We start from the raw sequence: 19,876 nt of genomic DNA on the forward strand, positions 1-19,876 counted from the left end.
TGTATTCTGTATTTTAACCTAATATGATGTTTCTACCTTGATGTTTCAAACACCATTTTTAAATGTAAATATGTACAGTGCCTGTCCAATCCATAGTTATATATGTTGGTTCTTTGCTCATAAAGGAAGACAGGGAACGGGCAGAAGCTGTCAAGGGAGATTCTCTGGAAGCATTAACGTAAGCTGTAGGGAGTTCTCAATTGATACGAGATCTGGGAAGAAAGACAGGGATGGTAAGAGAGCAATATAAAAGTGTGCTAAAAAGTGCTTTTGTGGAGCAGGGAGCAGATTTGGGTTTGCTACCTTAGTAGTGTGGCATGATTTTATTCTTAAATTCTCTGATCCTTCATTCCCTCATCTTTAAAATGGGCACAATAATACCTATTTTGCAGTATTGTTGAGAAGAGTAAATGATAACATGCTTGTAAAGGGGCCAGGGCAGTGTCTGGTATGCAGTGGATTCAAGACATATTCATTTCTTTCCCATGATTCCTTTTTCTTATTGATATGATTGCAAATTATGTATATTATTATGATATATCAAAACATTTAACAAAAATCAACTAGCATAAAAAAACTAATATATCAAGGAAAAAAATGAGAAGGAACACTAATTTGTAAGCTCTAAAAATAAAGGTTGCTGGAATGTTTTGTTCTGTATTTTCCCAATTTGTGCAATGGCAAGGTTAATTCATGAGAAACCTTTCTTTTGAATTATTTAAATGCCCGGTGATGAGAATAACACACAGAGGGTCTTGTGTGATGTGAGAGGATTATTGATTAACTCAGCTCAAAGGTTCCAAGTAGCCAGTAATATATATTAATGTATCAATAATTCAGAACAATTAGAGTTTTTCGCTATTGCTGAAACCACCCACAATTGAACCACGTGAGCCGGCAAACAATTGTTAGAACAGCACAAGTTGGTCTTTCTCTTCTAGCCTTGGCTACCTTTGCTAGGAACTCCACAAAACATAGCTTTCATCTCTAATGGCAAATGTGGGCCATATGAGTGACACCCAAGCACTCAATAAATATTTGCCAGATGAATGAAAACCTCATAAGGCAGTAGTGAAAAATGGCTGAAGTATTTCAGAAGATCAACCTGGAAAGAAAATCAATCCTAATAAACTCAGTGCTCTCAGGTTCAAATATAATTATGAAGGTAAATAGTCTTTATAACCAGAATGAGCATGGGGCAGAGAATAGTGAATAATGTTGATCAACACCTGAAAACTTCACAGTTCACAGATAAATTGATTAACTGTTATCTCACACTCAGGACTCCCAAATTGACTGCCAGCATTCCATAAACAATTCCTAAATGCAAAGATAACACCGTTTGGTTGAATTAGCATTTTTAGTTGAGAAAAGAATAAAAAACTGAAATTGAAAGGGAATTGACTTTCATTTTTTTGGCAAAGGATATCTGAGACAATTATTTCATTTTAAAAGAAAAAGCATATATTTTTTCAGGCTTTTATATCAATGTGCATGCAAAGAAACTGTATTTAGTTTATAACCTATAGTTGTAACTGATAGTTTATAACCTATAGTTTAAATAACCTGGTTGTTATTAATGAAATAAATGGCATGCATTTTCAATTTTTGAATATTCCAATAATCACGTCATCTTAAGACTATAGAATTAAGTAAACTGAAGTAACACTTGCAGACTTGAGTAATTCATGTTGAATCATTTAATTGATCAGTGTTTTCGTGATGGGCAGATTCAACCGAAATGATAATAAGTGTACTGGCATATGTTAAGTTTAGAAACGAAACATCCATCATCAGAACTTTGCATTTAGCAAAGCTTCTAGCTTTATTTTAATGAGGAGGAAAAAATGCAGAGAGCACCCTAAATTAGGCAGCACTCAAATTTTCTCGGGGCCAAAACAACAACAAAGATTACCACCCTGTCTTGGGTGTGGGGGAGGGGTGGGCAGGGATTTTAGGAATTTGGTTCTCAGCTATGAGGAAAGGCTTCTGGACTTGTCCATCACAGAAACAAGAGCTGTCTGCCACTTCTCTCTTCTCCACACAGCCCCCAACTCCAAACACACCTCTCAGAAGGACTTTTGTAGCTTGCTTAAGGGATGATTTGCCTCAGACTGAATCAATATATTTCTAAACTCTTCAGGCTCAAGTTTGCCAGGATATGATAAAATGACATATTTATATGTGTGTGTGTACACATATAAATTTTCAATACATAAGTAATATAAATAATGTATTCTATATGTCTCTTCACACGAGTATGAAAGTCAGTTCTAGAAATAATAGAATCGAAATTGGGAGTAAGAAGCAACATTTGCCCAAGAAGGCTGTGTGCATGAGCTGATTCTTTGGAAATGTTGAAGGAAACATGTACCTATTATTTCTGACTCTAGGGCAGGTTCCTCATTTATTCTTTCCAATTAGAACACCTCTGCATACAGATAGAGAATATGAAGTTCTTCAAATTCCATTTTCCTCACTTGAGTGTGAACACTCTCCCCTTCTTTCACACTGTCTCGAACTTGTGCTCGGGACTACTCGGTTTATGAACAGTGGCTTAGGACTCAACAGCTCTTGTTACAAAACAGGTGATAACAACGGCAAAAATACACTCTCACAGGAAACAGACAATTGAAAAATTTCCAGAAGGACCTGATTTTTCTCTCGCTCTCCTGAAGTTGTACCCCACAAACTAATCAAATTTAGATAGAAATGCTTTAAAGATCCGAGTATCCGATATATAGGTGAATTCCTCTACGGGGTATACCTTATGTGTGGGCATGTATTTTGTTTAAGTCAGTTGCTCAGAAGTGATGCCAACCAAGTTTGGGAAAAGTAAAATTGTTCCATGGCTACCAGCCCTTTGTGCCTGAAACAGCACAGTCCTCACACACCAGTCAGAGACAATGCAAGATGTCCCCAGAGTCGCTAACCAACTTCCCTCCCTTCTGACCCCTGCGCTTCAATAAGGCAATTACAGTAGCATCCCAGAGCAGTAGAGAACAAAGTGAGCCTTACCAGTTTCTCCTAGCGTGGACGAAAGGAAACAACCCCCCAGCTGCTCTAGGCCAGGCAACTGGGTCTCAGACTCACTTGACTGAAGGGACTCTGAAAGCTGAAGTCTTCCTTCCCTCTGTTTGGTCTCTCCCCAGCAACCTCTCCCAGGATTTTTCTCACAAAGCACTCCCCTATTCTCTAATCCTCTCACAAGGAAAACCAGCACACACACCAAATGACTTCTGCAGAAGCGCCTCTCCTGGGGAGTGAGGAGGGGAGGGGATGGAAGGAGGGGTGTTTGCTGGCATTCATTCCTGCCAGGCGAATCCTCTGAGGCATGGATCCCAGCCCTCTGAACTCCTCATCGACTGGAATACGACAGGTCATGGTGAGGCACGGAGGTGTGCATTTGCTTCGTCCTGTATCTCCAAACCCTGGTCACTATCCCTCAGGGATGGGAGAGGGGACGCCTCAGCTTCAAACTTCATCTGAGTCTTATGTCTCTTTATACTCCCTCCCAGAACAGAGTAATTCCAAACGAGTTATGCAGAAATAAGCTAGACGCTTCCCAAATCTATCTGGCACCTCATTTTAAGAGCCCTTGACAATTTATAGCAGCTGCTTGGTTTTAACTCATCCAAAACTGAAAATAGATTGAAAACATCAAGAAAAGGTGGAATATCAAATACAAAAAAGTGATCGATATGTACCATCAAACATCTGGAAAATTACTGTCTGTATGAAGATTCATTTTTTAAAGAAAATGATGTTTTAAAAATACCAAATAAAATTGCTAAGTTGTAAGGCATGACCTCCTTTTTTTAACATATGAATTTTACCTTATCTTCTCAGGACAGGATTCACACTTGCATTTGAAAATAATATTCACACTTTATAAATTCAAATCCTCTTCTAACTTAAGACAAATATCTTACATATATTCCAGATATGCTATAATCAATCTGGAACTCCCCCTTTCCTTCTGGTTTTTAAAAAGAAGACTTACCTTTTTATTACGTCATTTAAAACCCTGAAATGAATAAATCACAGTGGAGACAAGCAGATGGCAGACCTCTACATTTTGCAATGAGGGCTGTTTGCCTTGGAGTCATTATTTCTAAGGAGATGCTGCTGCCTGTGTTAGGCAGCATGCCATTTGGGCCTTTGAAACAAAATGAACCGGCTTCACACCACCAGCTCCACTACATACTAACACTTCAGAATACCCAAACTGGGGCATGCTGCCTCTTTCCGTAGTGACCCTGCATAGAATCAGAGGTGACGGTTTGATGGATGAGTTTCCCAACAGACAATGAATCTGTGACATCACAGTTCTGGCCGCACCCCCTAATCCAGGCCCCTGTCCTGCCTTTCTCCAGGAAAAAAAAAAAAAAAAGCCTCTGCTTGGTGACAATGCCATCTCAATAGCAAAAATGTGTCTGAGGTGCATAGCAAATGCTATAACTTATCTGTCTTTCTTAACTTCAGTTTTCTGATTCCCCTTTGCTGGAGTAATGGGAGTAGGATGAGATGAATGTACTAGGCAGAGAATTCAGACAAAACCAAATAAAAGCACAGAATTCAATATTCTAAAAAGTTTGTTACCTGATAGCAGAATAATAACCTTCAAAAGGAGCACTACTAAACACTAGCTCAGTGATACTAATGTCTTTGTTATATGCAATTTAAGACATTTTACAACAAAATTATATGTAAGCAATTGCAAAAATATTTAAAGTGTCTATATAATGAGTTTCAGCTTTACTAGAACTCGTTTAGCATCATAATTTTCTTGATATAAAATAGTTTCCCTTTCCTCCTTTTCCTTGGCCATTTTGCTCTATTCTCAGTTGTTCTCTGTACCAGTACCTGCCACTAGTCTTAGCATTTAAAATAATAGCTGGATAATCCATTTGAACTTTGGATTTGTAAATAAAAGCTCTGATATCTTTCTAACTCCCACCAGCACCTCTATCCTTTTCACCTACTTTCATCTCAGATGCCCAGTACAAGGAGAGTAACAAAATCTAGAAGATATTTATGTATGTAACAAAATCTAGAAGATATTTATGTCTTATATTTCTCTATGATCAATACATCTATCTACATAAAAATTAAAAAAAAAGACTTTTGCATGGCAAAATAAAACAGCATAAATCAAGTCAAAAGAAATGATGAACTGGGACAGAGAGCCCATCTCCTTCATGTTTAATGAGTGCCTAAACTTGGAAAAGAGAAAAACATGCCACCCAAAAGAAAAATGGGCAAAGGTTATGAAACAAAAGGAGACATATAATTGGTCTTCAAACGCATGGAAAGGTGTTCTTACTTGCAATAAAATCAATGTAAATAAAAACTACACCAAAGTATCATTTCTAGCCTGCCAGAGTAGACTAAATCCAAAGGTTTGGCTCATACACCATTGATAAGGTTCTGGAGAAATGGGCACTTTCATAGGTTACTGCTGGGAGTATAACATACTACCACCAATCTGGGGTGGTGGGGGAGAGATTTGGCAATCTAACAGTATAGATACATGGACCCTTCCTTCCAGCAATCCCATTTCTAGGCACCTATTCTACACATTCACCAGGAAAAGCAACAAATGTCGTATTTTCAAGCAATACAAGGAAACCACACAAATGGGCAGCAGTAGATTGACTAATCTGTGGCATATCTATATAGAGAAGTACTATGCAATGGCAGGAGGAGTGTCAGAGCTCTATGTACTAATATGGACAGATGCCAGGCAATGAAAACAAAGTGCCAAAGAGGGCATGGGGCTGAAGGAATAAGAGAGTTGCAGTGGGAGGATGAAAAGTCTATATATGCATAGGCTTGTATTTGCAAAAACAGGAACTGTAGAAGGATCAGTAAGCATCTAATAAAGATAATTTTTTATAGGGGAAGGGAAGGAACGTGGTTAAAAGGGCAGAAATAGATATGAGATTCCTGTGTGTTTGCTCACTCCCTTATGTCAGGGATGGGCAAACTATGGCCTGAGGGACAAATCAATCCTTTGCCTATTTGTATAAATAAAGGTTTATTAGAACACAGCCATGCCCGTTCATTTGCATATTGTTCATGGCTGTGTTTATTTGACAGTGGCAATGTTGAGTAGTTGCAGTATTGAACCACTTGGTCCACAGAGCTGAAAATGTTTACTCTCTGGCCCTTTCCACAAAAAATCTGTTGATCCCTATGCTGTGTAATGAGTTTTAGCATAAGTAAAGAGACAAACTGAAAAGGATGGGATAGACTTCTATGGTTTCTACTTTAAAAGATCGTAAGTTGACTCCTGGCTGTCTCTGCCTCATTACTTAGCTTTCTTGAACTTGCTTTCTTCACCTACAAAGTGATGAAAGTAATGCTGACCCCTTGGTTTTGTTATGAAGATTAAATGAAACAATGAAAACAAATGTGAAAGCACCTTGTGAACTACTAGTATACAAACCTCATATATTAGTATTATTAATATTTTTTGTTGGGAAGGTGACAGGTAATACACACACGTAATTAGTTAAGATTTAGAATAACCATGGCACTTTGCAGCACTTAATGCAAAAGCATTACCTTCAAAGTTGTCTCTGCATTTTAAAGCAACAATTGTATCAGCTATGGTCACATGGCAACTCAGCTCTTCCTATTCTCCACAACCAGTTAAGCCATTGTATCTGCTCATCTGACAACACTGATTCAGAGGTAAAACCCTACTCAGGACAAGGTCTTCAGACTGCAGTAGAATTATTTAGCCTTCAGAAAGCTCAAGAGAAATGCCTAGGCTTGAAGATACATATCTTTAAATTCTTGAAGTTAAAATTCATCAGATAAAGTTATCTTACCATGAAGAGGGGTATATTAGTGACCAAGGGTATTTGGGAACCATCTGGGGATTATATCTGACAAATATGGCAGCAGACTTCAGTAAGACTTTCATCCTCGAAATTCATGACAGCATAATAACTTTTAAAAAATTTAAATGTTTGAACGTATTAACTTAAAACCCGAACTTTCTTTTTTGATAGAATTATCAGTGGGTGTTTTTGTTTTGTTTTGTTTTGTTTTTTCCTATACTCAGTGATCTTTCCTTTTCAGTCATGGAATTTGTAATGATTGATTTTGCCATCGCAGTTTAGGTTCAAATATTTTTGAGGCATACATATTTGTCAGCTGCTAAACTACATTAAATTGAACTGCCCAAAGCTCACATCAAAGTCCCTTAAAATATTCATATCCTTTGGCCTGTGGTTCTACTTCTGGGAAATATTGAGGAAATAAGGCAGCCAGGCATGGTGGCTCGCGTCTATAATCCTAGCACTTTGGGATGCTGAGGTGAGCTGATTGCTTGAGCTCAGCAGTTCAAGACCAGCCTAAGAAACATGGTGAAACCCCATCACTACCAAAAATAAAAATAAAAAAATTCACTGGGTGTGGTGGTTCAGCCAGTACTCAGCAGACTGAAGTGGGAGGATGGCTTGAGGTGGGAGGTGGATGTTGCAGTGAGCTGAGATTGTGCCACTGCACTTCAGCCTGGATGACAGAGCTAGACCCTGTCTCAATAATAATAATAATATTACAATAATGCCACACACACTATTGTGTTCACAGATGTGTGTGTGTATATATATATATATATATATACATATATATGTGATGTTTGTATTAAAAAGCAACAACAGCAACATCAAAATACTTTGTGACAATATAAATGTCCAAAATTAAGGAATTGGTTATAAAAATTGTGATACGATCATTCAAAGGCCTATCGCTATTCCTGTTATCTACTGCTGCATAACAAAACATCTGGATACTTAGTGGCTTAAAATAAGCCACCTGTATTTTGCTCACAAGTCTGTGATTTTCCGAAGGGCTCAGTGGGTACCGCCACCTCTGCCCTATTTGGCATGAGCTGCTGTGGCTCGAAAGCTAGAGCCTGCAGTCATTTAGAGACTCACTCATTGCATGGCTGACAGTTGATGCTGGCTATTGCCTGAGACCTCAGTGGGAGCTGTCAGCTGGAACATCTGTACACCGATTCTCTGTGTGGCTTGGGCTCTAGCACAACATGCTGGCTGGGTTCCAAGGGTGAATGTTCTAAGAGAGAGCTAGGCAGAAGTCATATTACCTTTTACAATCTCTCTTGGAAATCACGTGGTGTCACTGCTGGACCAAGGCAGTCATAAAACTTCACCCATGTTCAAGGTAAGAGGCCATAGATTCTACCTCTTGGTGGGGCATGGTGAGATTCAGAAAGTATGGGGGGTGAATGGAAAGATTGCTGTCATCACCTTGGAGAGTACAATCACTTGTAATTATACAGTCATTAAAATTATATACCACATCCAAATTTATTGACATGAAAGGATATTCAAATGATAGTGGATGCTGAGCTGGCAGTGTAGCAAATATGGTGCCATCCAGTAAAAACAACACTGGCACTTAATAAACACTCAATACACATTTGTTGAATAAACCTTTGTGTAAAAACAAATACTATTTTATTTTTGTTTGTGTCTATACTGAAAACATTCTGTGAGAAGCTACATCAAAATACTAATTGGCTGGGCATGGGGCTCATGCCTGTAATTCCAGCACTTTGGGAGATGGAGGTGGGAGGATCACTTGAGTCCAGGAGTTCAAGACCAGCCTGAGAAACACAGTGAGACCCTATGTTAATATTGGTTATATTTCTGCGATGGGATTGCAATTGAACTTTTTAAAGATAGTGAGTTTATAATATTCTTATACTAAATGTGCATAGAAAATTAAACTGTATTTCAAAATGAACCTCAGAGGACAATAACCTGAGTTGATTGTCAGAAAGGTTGGCCTCATTTCTTTTCTTTTCCTTTCTTTCTTTCTTTCTTTCTTTTTTTTTTTTTTAAGATAATTGAAAGCTAATTAGAATGCTCCCTGGCAAAGCACTTTTTCTTTTTTCTGCTTGTGGGAAGAATTTATGGTTGAGCTATCTATAATCATTTAATTGCTGCAAAGTGTTTAAGAGGTGTAAAAATAAAAATTTTCTTTTTCATTTGTGTAACACAAGAGCACCAGCAACATAAAATGCGTTAAAAAAGACAGCTCATTAAAATAAATATAATTTGACTCCAAATTAGTCATACCTCAGTGAGAATCATAATAATAAACTCACATTTAAAAGAATGAATTAGCAGTGAATTAGCAATAAATTTTCAAGGAATTGAAAAAGTTCAGTGGAGACCAGGATATCGGAAAAGAAAAAGTGTAGTGTTCATGTAATGTTCTATGCTGTGCTCTCACTACCTTTTCCCTGAACATTAATATTGAAAAATATATTAAAATACAACTTATTTTTGGAAGCAAAGTTGCTAACTTCTCATATAAAAATATTTTGAAAGTGCTTTTCTAACCAGCATCTTAGAGGTGATATATGGACAAATTTGAATGTCGGATTACCTCTTCTGGTAAGAGAGCAATCCATAGGCAAAGTGTCAAATCTGGGGCATTGGGTAGAAGTCGATTAAATACCCAGTCCTAAAATAATGAGAGTGATTTGTGATACTAGAAGGAGAATATAGCTTTAACTGAACTTAATAGACTAGTTTAACAGTAATCAGCCTTTAGTCAACTTTGGCATACTGTGTTCAAATGTAGCCATTTTCTCTTCCTTGATCTCAAGTGAAATCTCTAATACTTTATGTGAGAGCTCTCACTTCAACCCTTGAAAGGTCAATCCTCTGAAAGAATGCATGGATGAACTCAGCACTGAATCGCTAGAAACAAAAAGTGTCACTTCAAACATTTCTATCAACTCTTAATGACAGTATCATTAACATCTGGCCTGGCATGGTGGCTCACACCTGTAATCCCAGCACTTTGGGAGGCTAAGGAAGGATAGTCACTTGAGGCCAGGAGTTTGATATCAGCCTGGCAATACAATGAGCCCTGTCTCTACAAAAAAATTAAAAATTAGCTGAGTGTGGCATGCACCTGTAGTCCCAGCTACTTGGGAGGCTAAGGTGGGAGGATCACTTGAGCTCAGGAGGTCAAGGCTGCAGTGAGCTATGATTGTGCTGCTGCACTCTAGCCTGGGCAAAACAGTGAGAATTTGACTTAAAAAAAATGAATAACATCACAAATAAACACCATACCTCTTGTTTCTGGAAGCTAAGGTCTCTGGTCCTCCTCTTTGGATTTGGATCTTCTCTCATTATTCAATTAAATATCATGTGCACAGACACATAAACACACACAGTAGACTTGATTCATCTAAACAACTACTCAACTGAAAACTTTATCTTTCACAAGCAAGTACTCAGTGATTTATTTGACGTGTGCTTGTAGGAGTTGAAGACTTAAGTTCCAGCCACTCTGGAAGGGCAGGAGATGATCTACAGAGAAGGAATTGCATGTCATCTTTTTTTTTTTTTTTTTTTTTTTTCTGAGACAGGGTCTCAGGCTGGAGTACAGTGGCATGATGCTGGCTCACTGCAACCTCTGCCTCCTTGGTTCAAGCAATTCTCCTGCCTCAGCCTCCTGAGTAGCTGGGACTACAGGTGTGTGCCACCACACCTGGCTAATTTTTGTATTTTTATTAGAGACAGGGTTTCACCATGTTGGTCAGGCTGTTCTCAAACTCCTGACCTCAAGTGATCCACCTGCCTCAGCCTCCCAAAGTGCTGGGATTATAGGCATAAGCCACTGTGCCTGGCAGCACTTTATCCTTTTAAAAAGATTTTGTTTTGTTTTGGCTTTTTTTTTTAAGTTCGTAAGTTTACTGCTTTAAGTAATAAATGCTCAATGTATAAAATGTGGATATTAAAAGATCTAAGAATAAAAATCACCCATAACTAAAAAATGAAGTGATAGCCACTATTAACAGATTGATACACATATAGACAGAGAGATAAAAGTCAACTAGTTGGGTGTATAGCGGAGGTGTATATATTTTTAAATTGTGACTTTTTCTAAGTGTCATTACTTTGGAATCTTTAACAACTTTATTAAGGTAAAATTTGCATATTACAAAATTCACCCATTTAAAATGACTTTTAGTAAATTTGACAAGTTGTGTAGCCATCATCAAAATTCAGGTTTTCAACACCTAATAAGACCCCTTATACCTATTTACAGTAAAGTCCTGTTCCCATCCTAAGCCCCAGACAACTCCTTCCTGTCTCTATAGATTTGTTTTTCTAGACATTTCATATAAATGGAATCATAGTCTTCTGTGTTTGCCTTCTTTCACTAAATAAACTGTTTTTGAATTTCATCCATGTTGTAATACGCATTATTACTCCTTTAGCATTTATTGCTACATAGTATTCTATTATATAGATATGCCACAATTTCTATCTTTTTTAAACTAAATATTATGTCATGAATATTTTGTTATTAAAATTTCATGTAAATTCCCATTTCAACGGCCATAATAGTTCATTATACTATAAATTATTAATATTTTTTTGCTATGTATTTACTATCATTGAGACTCAGAAGACAATATCTGAAAATGACGACCTCAGAAGCAAAAGTTTCTCTGACTGTGTCCTCAGTCCCCCTCTCCCTTGAGGCTAGCCATAGAAACTAGAATCCTTCTTCCCCAAGGCGGATCATAGAAACCATAACTGCTTTTCCTTAAAGCCAGCCATAAAATCTAAAAACATCACTCTAACTTTCCCTCTACCTTATCTGTGTAAAAATTGGCTATAACAAAATTCCCTGACATACCTTGTTTGACCCACATTCCAGAGAGGGTCTTGCCCTACACCCATAAGGAAGGAACACTGCTCAGATAGGCCAAGAAGAATCTAGACAGACAGGCCTTGCTGTGTTTCCCCACACAGTCTTAGAACAGGTCCTTTTAGTCCAACCCTATTTTTACATGCTGTTCATGCTTTGTTGAACCTAAGCATAAAAATGATTAATTTCCTTTGTATCTTTGGGCCTTCATTCTGAAGGCTCCCATTTGTACACATTAAATAAATTTGTGTGCCTTTTCTCCGATTAATCTGTCTTTTGTGAGTTGATTTTTCCAGTGAAACTTCAGGGGATCCCCTCAGCTCCTACACCCCACACACTCGTACACACACAGAGACACACACACACACATACATGCACGCACACGCGCTTATCCCTACCTGTGTAGTACAAGATGGAAAGAAATAGGGTGGGATGCAGAGACACAAATCCAAAATTAGGTTTCTATCCAGTGGAGCAGCAGATGAGAATGTTTGTGTTTAACAAGGATGTGTCTGTATCTCTCACAGTTTCATGAGAATGTGAGCCATATGGGAATCTGGTGAATGTGAAGACTCTGATCCTGCGGGTCATTGGCATTGGGGTGTGAGTCACTGTCATCACCGTGGCTCAGAGTCTGTGATCTTGAGAGCTGATGGTGGTGCTGACCATTGCTCGGGGGAAGAGGGTTTGGTGTTACCAACAACCCTTAAGGCTGGGGTATGCTGGTTGGGCAGGGGCCTTTGTCTAAGGAGTCGAGGGTCAGTGGATTAGGTTCCACCTTTGTCATCTCTTGTATGTCCAAGAGGCTAGGCTTCATCATGACCAATATCTTTTGCATAGATCTAGTGTTGGTCAACATTGTTGACTCACTTCCAGGTTTACTGAGACCAGCCGCTTCCCACATACATTGACTATCTTTCTTAATGCCCACAACACAGCCCCTACAGATGTAAAACTATGATCAAATAAAATTGTATGCTCTTTGTCCTATTAATCTGCCTCTTATCTGAAATTTTCAGCAAACCCCCACAGGGCAATGGGAAAGGTTTCCCTTAGTCCCGACACTATTATAAACAATACTTTGTTGTTGTAGATTGAGTTCTCCAGAAACAGATGCTGAGGTTGAATTTGGGATGAAGATATTTACTAGAGATTCACACCAGTAAAAAGAAGGAGGAAGAAGCAACATTGGGCAGAGAAAGAAGCCAAACTGCAATCCCGTCCCTACAATTCCTTTCACAACCTGGCTGAGAGCTCTGCAACAAGCATTGCAGATCAGAATTGTCTCATGTGGGATATAGATGGTTGCGTTTTTATATCCTTGTCATTCTCAGGCATCAGACACAGGATGCTCTAGGGAGAAGGGGACATTGGATCAAGTGACTCTCTATCGTTGTGCAGTCCCTGAGCTGTGACCTCATGGGTGGAGGTGTCCGTGGACCCCATCGGAGGATGAAGATAGCAAGTTCTTCCTTGGAAGGCGATCTTGGCAGTGCACCTTTGTGTTTGCCCAACCCTTGGAGTTGCCCATCTAATATCCACTGTTACCTTTATTTTGACTAACAGAACACCCCAATTTCAGTTGCAGTTCCAATGTTTTACATATTCTCTGCCCTAGCCTCCTTAAAAGATAGGAAGGACCAAGTGATATATTTGGGCCAAACAGAGCCAGAAATTCCTAGATAATTTTATCTAGACAAGATAATTTTATCAATAAAAAAGATAAAACTTCCCAAGGATGAGTCTTTTGTCTCCCAAATTTCTCCCTTTTTTCCTGCCTGGAACTCAAGACTATAAAGACAAAAATCAGCCTAAAGAAGGCAGGGCAAGAAGCTACCTGGATGGTTTTCTCAAACATCTGTATTGGCTTGGGACTTTCAAATGCCTGGCTTTTTCTTGCATGAGAAAAACACCACCCCCACCACCACCTCCACCTCCAACTCCTTTCAGTACAGTAGGGTTTCTGTTACATGCAGCCAAATGTAGGCCAGTCTGGAACAATATGTTAAATATGTTAGCATATACAGTAGATGTACATTTGTGATTATTTCTTTCAGATTGAGTCCAAGTGAGAATTGTGAGTCCAAATATTTTTAAAGTTCTTTGTGCCTACTGCAAAAGCTTTATAGGAGATTTTTACAACTTTAGATTTTATTGAGTAGGACATGAGATTTTCTTACTGAAATATGCCAACATTCAACGTTTTTTTAAAAAACAGAGTCTTGTTCTGTCATCCAGACTAGAGTGCAGTGGCAGGATCATGGCTCACTGCAGCCTTGATCTCCTAGACTCAAGCAATCCTCCCTCCTCAGCCTTCTGAGTAGCTGGGACCACAAGTGCTTGCCACTATGCCTCGCCATTTTTTTCTATTTTTTTGTAGAGATGGGGTCTCCTTATGTTGCCCATGCTGGTCTTGAACTCCTGGACTCAAGTGATCCTTCTCCCATCAGTTTCCCAGAGTGCAAAGATTACAGTCATGAGCCACTGCACCCAGCTAATATTTTTATTTCTTTCTGAGATGAGATCTTGCTATATTGACTAGGCTGGTCTCAAACTTTTGGCCTCAAGTGACCTTCCCACCTCCTCCTAAGTACCTGGAATTACAGGTGTGAGGCACGTGCTGGCTAAACATTTTTTAAAAAATATCTTTTATCAGGAGAAAGACAATAGAATTATATCATTAAATGTATATATTTTGATAATTTATGAGGTTGTAAAATATTTTTATTTACTTTTTTATAAATTACCTATTCAAAAGTCTTTATTCTCATTTTTGTAACCAGCGTTTTGGTACTTTTCTTATTAGTTTGAGCTCTATATTACTTTTGTCCTATTTCTGACAAATATTTTCCTCCTCTTTGTTGCTTGCCTTTTAATTTCATTCTTTATATTTTTTATCTTTCAGACGGCAGAAAATTATGTTCACAAATATAGCATCAACTGTTTTGTTATTTTGTCAACTGCACTAACACCTAGACTATCCTTCCATATTTAGTGACCAAAGAAATGTACAAATCAATTTTTATCTTTTTTTTTTTTTTTGAGACGGAGTTTCGCTCTTGTTACCCAAGCTGGAGCGCAATGGCGCGATCTCGGCTCACCGCAACCTCCGCCTCCTGGGTTCAGGCAATTCTCCTGCCTCAGCCTTCTGAGTAGCTGGGATTACAGGTACGCACCACCATGCCCAGCTGCTTGTTTGTATTTTAGTAGAGACGGGGTTTCACCATGTTGACCAGGATGGTCTCGATCTCTCGACCTCGTCGTGATCCACCCGCCTCGGCCTCCCAAAGTGCTGGGATTACAGGCTTGAGCCACCGTGCCCGGCCCAATTTTTATCTTTTAAAAATAGTTTCGCTTTTTTTATTTGATTATTGAATTCATCTTTAATTACTTTCTGGCATGATGTGAGATTCCATTTTTTTTTTCTCAAACAGCCAATGTTCTTCATACTCATATGTTGAGTAATCTGATGGTATATGTCAAATTCATATCCTGTATTATAGGAGAGACAATGCCATATGTTAAGCAAATCCCTGTCTCTTTCCCACCTTGGCACATATGAATTGAGAAAAGAAAAAGTTCGGCCAGTCTGAGCTATGTGAGGTCTGCAAAATTTATCAGGCCATACATTGTTCTTTGCATCACAAAAATATCTATCCTCTGGCTTTTTACTGAAAAAGCTTGTTAACCCCTCACCTAGTCTGTATTTATCTCTCTATCTTCATTTGGTGGATGGATGTTGAGTATCCAGCAGACAATTTTGAAGATCTAGCAGGATAGAGAGCCACTAGATGGAAGGAATGTGTGCCCCATTTGACAGAATGGAACAAAGTTCTCTAATGACCTCACTGGATTGTGATTAGATAACGTTACACCACTGAGGCCTTCAGACTTTACATGCATTAATTATCTGTATCTGTATTAGTCCATTCTCACACTGCTATAAAGAACTACCTGAGACTGGGTAATTTACAAAGAAAAGAGGTTTAATTGACTCACAGTTCTGCATGGCTGGGGAGGCCTCAGGAAACTTATAATCATGGTGTAAGGCAAAGGGGAAGCAAAAACCTTCATCACATGTTGAAGAAAGAGAGAGAAAGGGTGAAGTGGGAAGTGTCACACTTTAAAACCATCAGATCAAGTGAAAATTCACTTGCTATAACAATAACAGCACAGGAGAAATCCACCCCATAATCCACCTTCACCTCCCACCAGCTCCCTCCCCTGACGTATGGGAATTACAATTTGACAAGAGATTTGGGTGGGGACACAGAACCAAACCATATCAATATCTGTGTATATTTATACCTATGTTTATATCTATATCTACACCGAAGCTTATGTCCACACCTATATATCCATATCTATACCTAAATCTTTACCTACCCTGTCTAGTTTTTTTCTAGGCTTTGTATTCTAGTCTTGCAATATCACCATGTTTCAAATGTTGTAGTTTTTTTTTTTACCTCTTCCTCTCCTGTTCCAAATGTAGATTTACAGTGCCTCTTCATATGGTAGGGCCAATTTCCTCCCTCTTACACTTTTTTTCCCACTTTTATTGGCTGTGCTTACATGTCAATTCTTTTGGCCTAACTTTAGGATCATTTTATCAATATCTGGAAAGAATTTCATTGAAATTGCTTTAACAGAATTTAATTAGAGAATTGGGCTAAATCCTAAAAGACAAGTAGTCTTTATAGGCAGAGAACATAACATGTGTAAAAACTTGGAGTGTCCAGGAAACAGGAAATTTGGAGTGCTTGTTAACTCTTGGATTCATGGCATATCTAAGGAGTGACAGGAAATGAGCGGCAGCATGGGTAGGAGGCAAGTTATGACAATAACAACAATGACAACCTTCAGTTAGACTTTCAGCTAACTGTAATCAAGATGCTGAGGGCTGTTTAAGCATTACTTCTGTTAATCCTTCCCAAATGTCTATGAGGTCAACACTATTTGCAACTCCACTTGACAAAGGAGACTTGGGCTTTGAGGTGTTAAGTAGCTGGCTAGAGATTCCTCAGCTAGCAAGTGGTAGAGTCAATATTACAATGCAAGTCAGCCTGACTTCAAAAAGCAGTATTTGCAAACCAGGCTAAAATGTTGCCAATGCGTCATGTATGCAGAAACGAGCCATTGAAAGAATATAAGAAAAGAATTGCAAGAAGAGATTTGCACTTTGTAACGATAAGGCTGTTAGTGTTATCCTTCTAAAATATGAATTCAAGAAACTAGGTATAATGGTGGCTACATTCGCAGCATCATATTCCTACTGCTTGTATAATTGAAAGTTGAATGACCAATGCTTACCATCGCCTTCAGTCCTAAAGTATGTGGTTACCCAGCATTCAGTCAGGCTTCCCCCTCAAACCACTTATTACATTTAATGTGAAGTCTACTCCTTGGGTGCAGGTCCTGTGTGATCTTGGGAGAGTCACTGTTCCTCTTGGTGCCTCAGTTTCCTCACCTGCATACTCAGAGGGAGGGACTAGAGATCTGTAAGGCAGTTTTCCCAAGTACTCCTCCATATCAAAGGACTCCCTGGACTATATTGAAATGGGCAAAATAAGAACCATATACGAAGTTGTTCTTGGGAGACAATTTATTCAATGGAAAGACTCTCTTTTATTCTAGGATTGTACCAGTTTTACTTTTGTGTTGTTAGGTATTCTTTTTAGTGCTTTAAAATAATGGTGATACTGGATGGCATCTCTGTCTGTGATGGCTTTTACTGGAATCTGTACCACTGTCTCCCTGTGATTTAATTCATAGGCCCAGGATCCTCAGGAGTGTGGGAACCACATTCTGTCAGTTTTCTAACACAATATTTTAGCTCAGTTCTGTCTAATAGAAATAAAATGTGAGCCATATACAGCATTTCAAATTCTTTAGGGCCACATTATAAAAGTAGGAAGAAACATGAAATTAACTTTAATAATGTATATTTTTTTAAATCAATATATCCATAATACAATGATTCCAACATATAGTCAATATAAAAATTATTCATGGGCTGGGTGCAGTGGCTCACGCTTGTAATCCCAGCACTTTGGGAGACTGAGGCAGCCTGATCACCTGAAGTCAGGAGTTTGAGACCAGCCTGGCCAACACGGTAAAACCCCATCTCTACTAAAAATAAAAACAAAATTAGCTGGGTGTGGTGTTGGGTGCCTACAATCCCAGCTACTTGAGAGGCTGAGGCATGAGAATCCCTTGAACCCAGGAGGCAGAGTTTGCAGAGAGCTGAGACCGTGATATTGCACTCCAGCCCGGGCAACAAGAATGAAACTGTCTCAAAAAAAAAAAAAAATCATGATGTACTTTAAATTCTTTTTTATGTAGTAAGTCTTTGAAATCTGATGTGTATTTCATGCTTACAGCACATCTCACATTGAACTTTCTATATTTCACATACTCCATAGTTATGTGTAGCTAGGTGCTACCATATTGAACATGTCAAGTCTAGAATAATAATTCAGAAAAGGGTGTAGCTTCAGGCATATTACAGTGGTTTTCATATGGCTCACCTTCAACATAGTTTTTTCCAGAGCTTCATATTTCTTTCCCCTTCAGTCGTTAGTTGACTGAGACAAAAGGATAGTTTAGGGGTAAATGAATCAACACTTCTGCCCCAATGGTGAGTAGAAACTGAATTCACTATTCCTTCCCACCAACTCTTTCTCCAGCCTGACTTCCTAATCTCTAACTATCCTGTTTCAAGTTGTTTAAATATTCCATTATTTTCCTGCCCTTAAATTTCTATGATGCCTCTTCTGATCGATTTGTGTATAAAAATAAATTTTGTAAGAAAGCTGCTGGGATTATAAGCATGAGTCACTGTGCCTGGCCCTTAACTTTCACATTATTATTTTGTTGACATCCAGAGGAATCCTTTAAAATAAGGATGATGTATATATCAGTACTAGCTTTGGAGAAAGAAGCTTATACTCAGAGAGGCTAAATGACTATCAAATATACATGGCTTAAGTACATCTATTTTTAGGACTAGACATGTTGATATTTAAAATCTGAATGAGTATTACCATGTATGTATGTGTGTGCACTTGTGGGGTACTTATCTTTGGTTGATTCATTCCACAAATATTTATCAAGTGTCTAATATGTGCTAGTCTACTGTTCTAGGTGATGACTTCACACTAATAAACAGAAAGGCAGAGCTATTCCTGCCTTCCCAGAAGGTATAGTTTATTTGGAAAAACAGACACTCAACTTGCAAGAACAGTGAAGAGAATGAGAACTATGAAATGGGAGGGACAAGCAGTATTAGAGAATGAAGTAGCAAAACCTAACCTCTTCTATGGTTCCTTGGGGACTCACTCAGAACCTAAGAGTTGGCATAAAGGTCATTTTAACCTGAAGACATTTGAGAGTCAACAGATGCAGAAAGAAGTATTTGTGGAGCTTCCTTTATCTGACTAAAAGCAGAAACTTCTGAAATGAGGACTCCCACAAATTCTTTCTTTGGGGCAGCCTCTACTCCCAGAAGAGAGACAAAGAGTAAACTTACTTACCATAAATTCCCTTTCTGGGGGAGTTTCATGGCCAGTAAGAATATAGAAACACCAGGAAGAATATAGAAACATTGGTGTTTCTATATTCTTACATAAACAAACATTATCACAAACTTCCTTATCTCCTGTTGGTTTTCCTAAAAAGCCGTTTGTTTCTTTTAAAGAAGCCTATTTGTTCTTTCCATAGAAGCCTTTTCTTCACTCTTCATTTCTCCTAACAAGCTAGGTATGTAAGTCCCAAATTCTAACCACCCCTTTGAGTTATACATCACTGAGTACTCCAGCATGTACAATGCATGTGTAAATAAATTCTGTCTTTTCTCTTGGTGATCTGTTTTGTCAGTTTAAATCTGCAGGTCCCCAGACACCAAACCTAAGAGGGTAGGGGAAAAGTTTTTCCTCTCCAACCATTTTTTTTTTTCCAGAGGAATCAAATTTTTCGAAGGATAAGTAGGAATCAGCCAAGTTGGGTGGGAGGGATGGTGGGGAAAGTGTTCCAGAGAAACACTCAAAGATCAAAAAATAAGAGATGAACACTTGGGGCAAAGGACTTGAGTCACGTTCACAAATGCTGGATTGTGATTTTACAAGGCACAATGAAAAAATAGATGGACTTGAAAACACCT

The 19,876-nt window shown here is 38.5% G+C and overlaps 1 protein-coding gene across 2 annotated transcripts in view; it reads right to left on the bottom strand.

Moving 5' to 3' along the window:
* Nucleotides 1–19,876, bottom strand: part of MID1 (midline 1) — a 374,517-nt gene that overhangs the window by 225,951 nt on the left and 128,690 nt on the right. Inside the window, exon 1 of one of the 2 annotated variants that reach the window (XM_074392021.1) lies at nt 3,019–3,797. The exons of the other annotated variant lie outside the window; for it this stretch is intronic. The gene's annotated coding sequence lies outside the window, so the exon portion shown is untranslated. Of the gene's footprint in view, nt 1–3,018; nt 3,798–19,876 lie in introns of those variants that run through there. 2 annotated transcript variants of the gene reach the window in all.

Source organism: Saimiri boliviensis, chromosome X (genome assembly GCF_048565385.1).
Source record: "Saimiri boliviensis isolate mSaiBol1 chromosome X, mSaiBol1.pri, whole genome shotgun sequence".
Lineage (NCBI taxonomy): Eukaryota > Metazoa > Chordata > Mammalia > Primates > Cebidae > Saimiri > Saimiri boliviensis.